The sequence below is a fragment of the Gopherus evgoodei genome, chromosome 5 (assembly GCF_007399415.2).
Source record: "Gopherus evgoodei ecotype Sinaloan lineage chromosome 5, rGopEvg1_v1.p, whole genome shotgun sequence".
Taxonomy (NCBI): Eukaryota; Metazoa; Chordata; order Testudines; family Testudinidae; genus Gopherus; species Gopherus evgoodei.
In genome coordinates, this window is record NC_044326.1 from 2,631,795 (window position 1) to 2,644,473 (window position 12,679).

The 12,679-nt window shown below is 50.9% G+C and overlaps 1 long non-coding RNA gene across 1 annotated transcript in view; it reads right to left on the reverse strand.

The window, feature by feature from the left end:
* LOC115652873 overlaps nt 1-12,679 on the reverse strand; it is a 41,409-nt gene that overhangs the window by 6,768 nt on the left and 21,962 nt on the right. Inside the window, exon 2 of the long non-coding RNA XR_004000762.1 lies at nt 6,572-6,667. This is a non-coding gene — a long non-coding RNA (uncharacterized LOC115652873). The remainder of the gene's footprint in view (nt 1-6,571; nt 6,668-12,679) is intronic.

A 12,679-nucleotide genomic window follows, 5' to 3' on the forward strand; every position in this document is an offset into this window, starting at 1 on the left:
GTGAAGAAGAACTTCCTTTTATTTGTTTTAAACCTGCTGCCCATTAATTTCATTTGGTGACCCCTAGTTCTTGTATTATGGGAATAAGTAAATAACTTTTCCTTATCCACTTTCTCCACATCACTCATGATTTTATAGACCTCTATTATATCCCCCCTTAGTCTCCTCTTTTCCAAGCTGAAGAGTCCTAGCCTCTTTAATCTTGCCTCATATGGGACCCTCTAAAAACCCCTAATCATTTTAGTTGCCCTTTTCTGAACGTTTTCTAGTGCCAGTATATCTTTTTTGAGATGAGGAGACCACATCTGTGCACAGTATTCGAGATGTGGGTGTACCATCAATTTATATAAGGGCAATAATATAGTCTCCGTCTTATTCTCTATCCCCTTTTTAATGATTCCTAACATCACGTTTGCTTTTTTGACTGCCTCTGCGCACTGCGTGGACATCTTCAGAGAGCTATTCACGATGACTCCAAGATCTTTTTCCTGACTCGTTGTTGCTAAATTAGCCCCCATCATACTGTATGTATAGTTGAGGTTATTTTTTTCCAGTGTGCTTACTTTACATTTATCCACATTAAATTTCATTTGCCATTTTGTTGCCCAATCACTTAAGTTTTGTGAGATCTTTTTGAAGTTCTTCACAGTCTGCTTTGGTCTTAACTATCTTGAGCAGTTTAGCACCATTCCCACCACAGGTCCAGACAAGGCAGGATTGTCCCCCTCAGTCTGGTACATTCTCCTTTCCTCGCCCTGTTCAAACCTGCAGCCCTTTAGCCAAAAAGCAGGCCACCACCCTTCCATTGCCAGCTGACACCATCCTTAATGGGCCCTGCGCCTTGCTGGGAACCTCTTGATTCCCCTAGTGGGGAGTCAATTCCGTCTCTGTGTCCACCTTCAAAGCCCAACCTGACCCTCCACCTCCAAACAGACCAATATCTCAGGACAGCAGATTCCCCTGCAGGTTGGTCTGATCCAGATGCCCAGAAATTTCCGTCCTCCCAAGACGAACTTTTTACATTTGCATTAGAATTTATTGTACAGTAAAATCAAATCAAATCCCACGGTTGGGCCTATACACCCCATTCCATTCCTGATTTATTTTATCATCAACACATGCCATAAGCAGGGCCTGCCTTCCATGCTGATCCAATCAGTCTGCCCCGAGTCCTTGCTATCCCACCAGCCAGCAGGATCCAGGTCGCCATCTCTCCGGGCTGGGTAGTGCCAATCGCAACGTCCCAGCAACAAAGCGTCCGGTGAATCCCCTTGGAATTATCCGAGAAAGTCTTTCCCTCTTCTTCAGTATTTTGGCTTCCTCTTTGTTAATGAAATGGTGACTTTCTCGAGCAGTGGAATTACTCAAGAACAATGGCCTATGACGATCGAAATTGATCAATTTAAGGGGTGTGAGTCAAGCTGTGTTATTTCTGAATGTAAATTATTTGCTTCCTGAGGTTTGGCTCCGACAGATGTAGGATCCATTTACCAATCTCTATGTCTATATTATCTGCATCTGTCTCTCGATCTACCTTCAGCATCTTAGCCCGGCTACAATTCTTTACATCATCATCTCTGGTACAACAGGCTCTTTGGGGATGGAAGGCGCGAACCTTAATTACAAATCCCCAGCAACACACTGCCACTATTTTAACAAAGGGGCTCCCCCGTTTGATCCCTAACTAGTGGGCAGTGAACCCCATGTCTCGGGGCGCTGCAGAGAGAGAACAGGAAGGGAGTGGGGAATCTATTTTCCCACAGAACCACATTGATTTCTTCTCTCCACAGCTAGGAGAAGAGGCAGTCCTACAGCATGCAAACTTCTACCATAGGCAATTGCTGGATTTGATTCCGGAAAAAATACGCCATAGCGTAAGGATAGCAGCCTGTGTGATCTGAAATTGGGATAGGAAGCCCATTTGGGGGAGTGAATGGGATGGGGGCTTGAAGATCTTTCTCCAAGGAAAGCCGTTTGAAAATACCCCACACCTTGCACGAATCAATCCGTCCCAAAGGTTTGTTATTCGGGAGTATCCTCTGAGCCCTAGAATGAAGACAGCTTTGGCAGAGATGGGGGTAGGAAAATCCAGAGATGGGGTGATTCCCCCGAATGCGCCCTCCATTACAACCTGTCTGGTAAATGCCATGTTCCAGAAAACCCCATTCTCACCGTGCTGGGAGTGATACAGAGTCTGTAATGGAAATAGCATCCTCCTGCCCTGCCCAGTCTATGAGATGATATTGGGGCTCCAGGACTGTTCCCCACTCCAGCTTCCCACAAGAACCAATAGACAGACAAGCACTCACCCTGAGCAGCTCCCAGCCCCTCTCAGCGATGCCCTGCGAGCTCCTCTGAAACTTTCCCACAACTTCAGACAAAGGCAGAAGTTCCTTCTAGTCATCCCCACACACACACTCCGCCCCATCCAACTGCTCAGGCTAAACCGGACAGACATGCTGGTGCCAGATTGCTCAGCGAGTTAATGAGGTGATGCGCTCTGGCGACTGTACTCCCCACCACACACACACCCTTCCTCCCTCAAAGAGGTTGCGGACTTAACCCTTCACACGCTGTTTCTTTCCTGTGCAGCAGTGGGCTAACATACTTAGAATGGCAGAAGTGAAAAATAACCTGGCAATGGGGATGAATAGATGGATCTGACAGATGACTGTTGCCTAGGGTAGTGGCTCTCAACCTTTCCAGACGACCGTATCCCCTTTCAGGAGTCTGATTTGTCTTGCACGGCCCCAAATTTCACCTCACTTAAAAACTACTTGCTTGCAAAATCAGATATAAAAACTAGTGTTCCCAGCCACACTAGTACTGAAAAATTGCTTTTACTTTCTCATTTTTACCATCTAATTCTAAAATAAATCAGTATAAACAAGTCATTGTATGAAATTTTAGTTTGTATGACTTCACTAGTGCTGTTTACGTAGCCTGATGTAAAACTAGGCAAATCTCCAGATGAGCTGATGTACCCCCTGGAAGAGCTCTGCTCTGCGTACCCCCAGGGGACACATACCCTTGGTTAAGAACCACTGGCCCATGGGATATTCAAGTCTCTGCTTGTACCCTCAGTTGGGGAAGCTCATTCTAGTGCAGTGATGCACCACGGGGTGTTATTAACAATCAAATCCACTAACACCCGTTCCCCTTCTGCGATCAGCTGATCACTGTGATTGGAATCCTTGTCTTTTTCAACCAGAAGTCCAGAAGGAAGGTTTCCACCTATCCCAGGGTTCCCCCTCCTCCCTGCACACCACATTTTCTTAAATTTTCTAGATGAAAAAAATCTACTGAAGAGGTAAGGAAATTCCATCCTGAAGAGGGTAAAATCTGAGACCAAATCCAGTGGTGGCCTCTGTAAACTACATCAAGCAAATAGCCTAAATGTCTGAGCAGTGGACTAGAAATCAGGAACTTCTGGGTTCAAGCCCTGTTTCCCTCACCGAATCGACTCGCTGTGTGACCTTTGTCAAGGTGCTTCCCTGCTCTGTGCCTCAGTTTCCCCACCTGCTAAATGGGGATAACAAGATTTCCCAGCCTCACCGGCTGAACCATCCAAGCCTTGTAAAGGACCTTAAAGCTGGAGGGCGATTCCCACGCCAGTGGTGCTGGAGCGGTTACATGGAAATCGGTAGAGTTATTGCAAGTCTACAAGCTCTAACCAAGAGCGGATCCCAGCTGGGACGGGGCTAAGCAATGACACGAACCTATTTAGGAAACCCAGCTGTCTCGCAAATAGTTATCTGCAGCTTCCGTGACCACAGCGCAGCCCAGTCATTGAAGTATTTATCCTCACCACATTCCTGGGGGGCAGAGCCCTGCTATTATCCCCATTGTACTGAGGGGAAACTGAGGCACAGACACATTAAGGGACTTGCTCACGGTCACCCAGGGACTAGACGCCAGGGCTCCCATGTCCTAATCACCAAACCATCCTCCTCTTGCAACAAGGATGACGGTGTCCACCCACTAGGTCTGTGCAGCTCTTCCTTTACTCTGGAAAGCTGAGTGCCACTGACCCTCCTGTCAGACCCTCCTCACCTCTCGAGCTCCTTGGTCCTCTGAACAGCTCCCCTCCACCCCAGCCCCATGACTCCCTGCCCATCTCCCTCCTCACTGCTGTCTGCCCCAGAACCCCATGTCCTCCACTCACCTGCCTCCTTCCGGCTTTTCCGGGTGTGTGTCACACTCAGAGCCAGGGCAGGAAATGGGCACATGGAAGGGAGTGGGAGCTGCTCCACCTCACTGCGACCAGGCCTCCCACAGCTGCACCCCATTCTCCCCATTCTTTATCTCATTCCAGCTTCTCCTCTTGTGCTCTACCCACTGGGACTGCGCCGTTCCTTTCACCCCAGTGATCCCACCTGTGCTCCTCGCCTCCCTTCCTGCCACCCCTTCACAAAGGGTTGACCACCCAGGGGTGAAATCCACCCACTCGCACCAAGCTGACACACCCCCAACGCCCGCTTTGGATGGCTGATGTGAGTCTCAGGTTAGGCGATGGTCTAGCGCTGGCCTCAGGTGGAGCGGTGAATGCCAGCGCCAGCTTGGGCCACGTTAAGCAGATATGGACCCGAGCGCGTCATCCATCTGCACCCAAAGCCCAGGAGCACTCTAACCCAATGCGACGGTTCTGGCCCCGAATACGGATCCAGATCCAGACTTGCCTGACTTTGGGGGGTATTTGGATTTGGCCTCCATCTCTCAGTCTGTCACCCTCCCCCCATGCCCCATGCTCGCTCAGACACCATCTCCTCCTAATTCTCTCCCATCTTGTATCCCACCTCCTTGGCCCGCCCTTCATGGTCTCGGAACGGAGGGTTAGGCCCCAGAATCCTGCCAGCTGAGCAAGCGCAGGACCATGGTTGTTAGTGCTGGAAGCGGGTGGAGGTAAAAGAGACAGAAGGATTTGGGCTCAGAAGGGAAGGCCCATCTCTAAACTGATAGCAGCTGTGGCAGCATATTGACAGCCCTCCCTGCATCAGGGACTCTGTCCTGCGTACCCCTGAAAACTGGCCCTGGGTCCATTCTGCAGCCAGTAAAGAAAGGAAAGTCTCCTGCATGTTCTGGAGATCACTGGGGAACCACTCAGGGTCATTGTCACGGGCAAAGCTCAGGGTGATGGCAAGGTCCCCACCTTCATTTTATCACAATGCTTAACTCACTCTGCTGCTGAGCATGCCAGGCCGAACACTTGCTGTTAGCTGAGCTGCTGCTACAACACGCTGGCAGAGGATCTGTCGGATCCCCCTGTAGCAGCTTGTAGATCACAGGACAACAGCCTACTACTGGTACAGGTTAATGGAGTTGCTCCTTTCACTTATGCTGTGGCAGTCAGGACTGCAGGTCTCCAGTTCAAACCCCACTGATGACTCGGGTTGGGGCAGGCTGGTCATTATACTGGGATGCCCCATGGGCCAGACAGGTCCATAGTGAACAAAAATCATTTCTCCTTTGTGGGCCTCTCTATTCCCAGCGACACTCAGCCACACCAGCATGGAGCTTTGAGCTCTCAGGAGGAAGCGGGATGCAGGTGCAAAGTATTTATATCATTAATTCGCATTGGTATTATGGACGAGCTGCAGACAGGACTCTCCTGCCCAGAAGCCACCCCTTCACTCTTCAGTTGGAGCACCCCCAAGGTTTCTCTATGCCCAAAAAAATCTTCCCATGGGGCCTGTGGTGGGGGATGACTCACCGGCACGGCACCTCCGGCTGGTCATCCTGGGAATTAGCTTTTTTCCTACTCGGAGCGCCTGCCACTGGCCCCATGTCTCTCCCAGATCCCGGTGCCCTTTGCCAGGGGTTCTGCCCACTGCAGTACCCCCTTACTCTGGGTCTCCCCAAGATGGGGAACCCCCAACACTCTATCCCCACCTTGCCTCAGTAGCTACTGCCAGTCACCAGCTAGCCCCCACTCCCTGGGGCAGATGGCAGCCTGTAAACTACTCACCATTGGTGTAGGGGGGGGAGGTTGGACCAGCTGCTTCTGCCTATTCTTGGGCTGCCTCTCTGCAGCCCCAGTACCCTTTGTGGGCTATTAACTTGGCTTTGCTAGGCCGGAGCTCCCCAGCTCCCGCTACCCTTCCCCAGCACCACTCCACTTCAGGCACCTTCCTCAGCTTCCCAGGCAGCCAAGTCCTTCTCTCTCATGGAGCTAGAGAGAGACTCTCTTTGCCTCTAGCCCTCAGCCCTCTTATAGGGCCAGCTGTGGCCTGACTGGGGCGTGGTCTCACCTGTGGCTGCTTCCCCCAATCAGCCTGGCTTTTCCCAGCCGCAGCCCTCTCCGGGGCTGATTTAACCCCTCCGTGCAGGAGCAGAGTGGCCACCCTGCTACAGGGCCCTAGACAGCTCTCCTAACCCCCAGGCCCAACTACCACTCCCGTCAACAGGAGCTGCAGCCCACACATCCCAGGGGAGGAGCTGGCTCCAGCTGAATGGGCCCTTGTTCAGAGAGCCCGAAGAGGAGATGGGCCCTTTTGCGGAGTGGGGTTCTACTGGCCCCTCGGTCCCCTCTCTGCACCCACCATCACCCTCCGTCCTGTTCCCCATCACATACCTTCAGCCCAGCAACCTCTCTCCTGCTCTTTCCAAGGACGACGCAGGAGCCAGACACAGCCTGGCTTCCAAATGGTCCCAAAGGAGGGTCCCCAACCTGGAAGGAAAAGTCCCTGTAAGGCAAATCCAGACTCCCCAATCTACATCTCAGCAGCAAACTCCAGCTCAGGACTCCACCTCTGGCTGCTGCAAGGGGGGACCTCGCTGATGCTTCTCCAGCCAGATCCCATAAATCATCTGCACCCCCATCCTCCCACCCACCCCCTCATAGCCAGGTCTCTCCTCAGCCCAGATCCCTTCGACCCCGGCCAGGCAGTGCATCCCGCCCATTTGAGCATGCCCTCTCCGCATCATGGTTCATTCTCTTGCAGAGCGCATAACAGACCTAAGTTGCAGAGTGGGTCTCAGAGGGGCCCTGGGAGATCGCTCTGAGAGGGGAGGAAAGAGTTATTTACAGACACATCCAAAGCTCGCTGCATTTTCTCTGCTTCGGTGAAGATCACCCCTAAAATGTCTCAATAAAAACCCTTTAGAGCTCACCCTATGTATCTCTCCCCGTCTGCTCAGACCACCTCTCCCCTTGTGATTTTCTATGGTCCTGAAAAATAATGGAAACCCGGGAGCTAACACGGTCATTGATGATGTCAGCAGCAGCGAACGGTGTGGGATAGTGCATACAGCACAGGCCAGGGCAATGGAAATGCCAAGGTTCTAATCCCTGACCAGTCTCCCTGTGCCTCAGTTTCCCCATATGCAAAATGGTGGCATGACAGTATGCCTATCACATCTGTTGCTGTCTAGGATTTTATGATTCCATCGCTCTCCATGGACATGGGGAACTTAGCTGCTCCAGCAGAGATGGAACGTGGAACCTCCTGCTGCCAAAACAACAGGACTCCGCCACGGAGGTTATGACCAGCATTATACAAATCAAAGTAAATGATGGCTTGAGCTGAAGGAGGACTGCAGTTAGCAGTATGGGGCCTATGACACACAGCTGACCCTTTCTGATTCCATCCACTAGAGGACAGCAGTGTCACATTCACATTAGCCAGTTCATTGCAATGCCTCCCCATTGCACAGCAGGCTTGTAAGGTGTCATCTGTGTTTGTAACACACTTTGGGTTTCAGTCTAACATTCTGTACAGGGTTTGACTGTGCTCACGATTAAAATCTCACCGGATTTCACAGTCTACCCCACCTCTCGATTGTTGAAATTATGGCAGCACCTAGAGGCCCCAAACCAAGGTTGGAGCCCCATGGTATTGGGTATTGTACACACCCATAGGGAGGGTGTCACCGTGGGTCACAGCTCAGAGTACCAAATTGAGGATAGACTGCTGGGAAATAGGGCAGTGGTTATTCTATCATTAGCTATACCAAGCCAGTAACAAAAATCAACGTCGGTCTCATCACACTGGTTAACAAGAAGTCAGAGATGCAGTCTCCTTCGGCATTCCAGTCCTGGTCTCACCATTTGGTCACTGGACTCTGAGAAGTTGTTACTGAAAACCAATTTCATCACATATAGAGGCCTCTAATCCCAAAAGATCAGCCACATAGCCAGGTCAATATACAGAATAACAGAATATCAGGGTTGGAAGGAACCTCAGGAGGTATCTAGTCCAACCCCCTGCTCAAAGCAGGATCAATCCCCAACTAAATCATCCCAGCCAGGGCTTTGTCAAGCCGGGCCTTAAATACCTCTAAGGAAGGAGATTCCATCACCTCCCTAGGTAACACATTCCAGTGCTTCGCCACCCTCCTAGTGAAATAGTGTTTCCTAATATCCAACCTAAACCTCCCCCACTGCAACTTGAGACCATGACCCAGTTCTTACCCAATAATCTCACTAATGCCCATCCTTTAGTGATTCTAACTAAAGGTTTATTAATAAAAGAAGAGAAGAAGAGAGTTAATGGTTATTAGATCACACACATACAACAGTTGTTAAGTCCTTATATCAGGTTTGTAGCAGTGATAGAACAGGCAGTTGCCTTGTAAAGTCTCTCTGGGAACTTCCAAAACATTGAAAGGTCCTCAGTCCATAGTTCAATATGCTCCTTTCAGTTGTAAATCCACAGTCCAGAGAAGGAGGCTAGAAGGAGGCAAAATGGAGTTCTCTCAGGGGTCTTTTAGACCCTTTGCCATGTGCCTAGAAATGGACTGGCTCAAACCAAGCTCACAGAGCCCAGGTGCGTGGAAAGTTACTGGCCCAAGACGGAGTCCAGGGTCATATGAGCACATCACATATCCTTACATGGCTTAGTGACTCATGGGGTAGCCATGGCCCATATTCTGGTTGAGGCGTCCACAGGGAGAGCTATCTGGAGAGTTGATTCTTCTTAATGGCCCATCAAGCTTGAATAGACCATTTACAATAGTCTGGATGTGAGTGTTACCCCAGGAACAAACACATTTGAGATACAGATACATATTCAATATTCATAACTTCAGATACAGATCTGACACCTGGATTGAACCAGGATAATCAATCATAGAATCCTAAGACTGGAAGGGACCTCGAGAGGTCATCTAGTCCAGTCCCCTGCACTATGGCAGGACTAAGGATTATCTAGACCCTCCCTGACACGGGTTCGTCCAACCTGCTCTTAAAAACCTTCAATGATGGAGATTCCACCACCTCCGTAGGCAATTTATTCCAGTGCTTAACCACCCTGACAGTTAGGAAATGTTTCCTAATGTCCAACCTAGACCGCCCTTGCTGCAATTTAAACCCATTGCTTCTTGCCCTGTCTTCAGAGGTTAAGGAGAACAATTTATCACCCTTCTCCTTGTAACAACCTTTTATTTACTTGAAAACTGTTATCATGTCCCCTCTCAGTCTTCTCTTCTCCAGACTAAACAAACCCGATTTTTTCAATCTTCCCTCCTAGTCACGTTTTCTAGACCTTTCATCATTTGTGTTAATCGTACTTCAGAGACTGTAACTTTTCCATTGACACCTTACATGATACGCTTTGTATACGGCTGGCTGTAATTCAAGCACAGTGGTAGTAACAATGATACAAATGGTCATTTTCAATCATAGAGCATTGCGCACAGGGTCAGCCCCTGCCCCAAAGGCCTTAGGAGAAGCCAGAGCTGAGGCCTGGTGATTAAGGGATGTGCCCAAGGTTGCACAGAATTTGTGGCAGAGCCAGAAGTTGACCCAAGATCTCCTGAGCGCTTTCAGTGGCACCCTCTTTCTGTGCAGCAGCACCCCTCCAGCCAGCACTGGCTCCCGCTAGAGAGGAGGCTGAAGGTGTGTGATGGGAGATGAGTCTACACCGGGAGGCCATCTCAGGAGAACCAAGCTGTGACATGGGCCCAGCTGGTGCTCTGGGAGAGAAGCCACCTACTTCTGATTCCCCTGGAGATGGGAGCTCTGTGCTTCTCCCTGAGGGAACTGATGCCCTTCTCCATGTATGTGATAGCGCCTAGATATCATGGGGATGGGCACCTTAGAAGCATATATAATGATGATGGGATCAATTCTCTAGTCCTTATCAGGCAAAATCACCAGGTGCTGTGAGCAGGAGCAGCTCACGCAGGGGCCTTGGGGATCCTGGGGCAGCAGCAGGGAGCTGGGCTAAAACCAGAGGCCACGCACCTGCCCTGGATGACACTGGAGTAACTCCAGTGATGTCAGAGGACTCACTCTGGATTCAGCTTCTGGCCCCGAGCGCCCATCAAGGTAGAGAAGGTAAAAGAATCCACTGGGTGCGGAGGCTGAGGGTCTGTCTCGTGGTTGTGCATGTGCACACAGATCTGTGGGTGGGTTTGTGTCTGTATTTGTAGGTGTTTTTGCCCATGCAACTAAGCAGAGGTGTGTGTTTCTGAGAGTGGGTGTGTATTTGTGGACCTAAGAACGTGCATGTGTTTGAGAGTCTCTGCGTTTTGGGGACCCCGTGTCTCTCAGTGGCTCTGTGTGTGTTTATGCACCTCGTTTGTGACAGTGGGTGGGCCTGGGATTGTGTGTTTGTGGGTGTGGCCATGTCGGCGTGTGTGTGAATACTGATATGTCTGTGCAGCTGTGTGTACACACAGTGCTGACCAACTTACCCTGACCCTCTGTCCAACTCCCTTCCCGTTCACCAGCAGGAAGTACACCAAGCGCCTTGATGAGTTCAGACTCCTACGTCTGTCTGCAGCCCTTCAAACAAGACCCTAATGCCGATGGCCCACACCGTCTGCCTGGGATGGAACAGCTCCCTAGCTCTATGGCTACCCACCCCATACATCTCCATCTCTCTCTCCAGCCATCTTCATCCATACTCTCCAATCCATCCCCATCTCTCACCAGCCAGCCAGCCAGCCTCATCTCTCTTTCTCTCCCTAGAGCAACCCATCTAGCTATAAACTCCATCCGCACCCCCTGCTGTAAGCTCTCGGGGACTGTCTTTTTTGTTCTGCATTTGTACAGCGCCTAGCGCCCTGGGGGGCTGGACACGACAATACTGCAAATAATAACAGTAATTATCTGTCCATCCATCCAGCATCTCCAGATGTACCCCTCCTTCCTCCTCTCTTTTTCAAGCAATGACCAAAATGCCATTGCAGCGCCTGGAGCGAAGGGGACCACTCTGGTGCCGATCTCACCTCGCCCCCTTCCCCACCCGAGCAGCGAGCTCGGCGTTACTGCTGTCGACCAGGTGGTTTCATGCTGAAACCCCTCAGCAGGCTGAGCCATTAAGTTGTCACAGGCATTTACAGGGCTGATTGAAGTGTTAGTCCTGCAGGAGAGACACAGCTGTAACCGCAAATCGCCGTCTGTTACTCCGGGGACAAAGCAGTGGATGGGAGCTGACAAGAAGCTAATAATGTTTAAAGCCCACACTGTATTTTCATTTACGTTCATTAGCAATGCTCTAATGGAAGGAAAATTGATACTCATTTAGCCAGGGGTGGGAATTAAAACCATTCGAGAAATCCCACTTTGCAGTGCAGGGAGGCGGGTTTGGGAAGGCAGAGCTCAGGCCAGGAACGTGTCTGGTGAGGAAGAAAGCCATGTGCTTTTTCTCAGTCTCAGATCTTGGGACCTAGATGCCATGGTAATGGGCTCCAGCACAGACTAGGCTTGGTCTAAATCCCAGGTTGGATTTTCTCTTCTTTGGGGGGTGGTTCCAACGTCCTGATCAGGAGCTGAGAGGGGAGAAAGTTATCTCCTCACATGCCCATCATTGTGGTATCTCTTCCTCCCCTAAGCTACTTCAGAGTCTCAGGTTGGTGAGCGCTTGTACGTGAGAGGAACGCAGAGGGGGGAAGATCAGGCAAAGGGATGAGGGTAGTGTTGCGTTCTGAGTGCTGTGAGGTCCGTGGTCTTGTAGTTCTTGTGGCAGAGAGTTCCACTGTCTAGGCGCAGCGCCCCTGCAAGTGTTCACCCTGCACTCATAAGTCTCAAACTCTTTGTATTGGTGTCACTGTCTTGGTGGAAGGCAGCTGTCGTGAGAGGCTGCGGCAGCAGAAGGAAAGCTGGTCTCTCCAATACCTGAGGCCAGAGATGCACATAGCAAGACAGAGACATCCAGCTCAGCATCTGGGGTCTGACCAGAGGGAGTAAAACCTTTTGGGCCATTCCAGCGGGCAGTTGGGGTTTGTCCGGCGCAGCCCGTACAGCAGCCCAGCCATGGAGGAAGGACGTGGCACGTTTTTCAGCAGAGAGGCCTTCTTGGTCTGGGTGAGACCAGCAGAAACACCAGGCACAGGGTCCCGGGGAGAGAGAGCGCGGTGGGCGTGACTGGTGCTGTAACAGCTGCCCTCCTGAACATGACTCACAGAGAGCGCCCCCTGCGGACAGGCTGAAGGAGAGCGCTGGTATTATTCTTAAAGGAGCAGTACACAGAAAACCCCCTTCTGGTGACACCACAGAGGATCTAAGCTGGAGAATCAGAAAACCCTGCCCGGCTCTGCCTCTGACTTGCTGACCTCCGACTCATCACTGCCCTCCCCTGGGAAACTGGCGTGGTGAGAGACTCACCTGTCTCATTGGGGATAAACCCGCCACGCTTGCAAAGAGGGTTGGGTCTGCACCTGCAGGAGGCCAGGGGATTGCTAAGACAGAAACACAGCGTCTGCTGAGCACCCCAACAGGGGAGCAGCTGTGAGG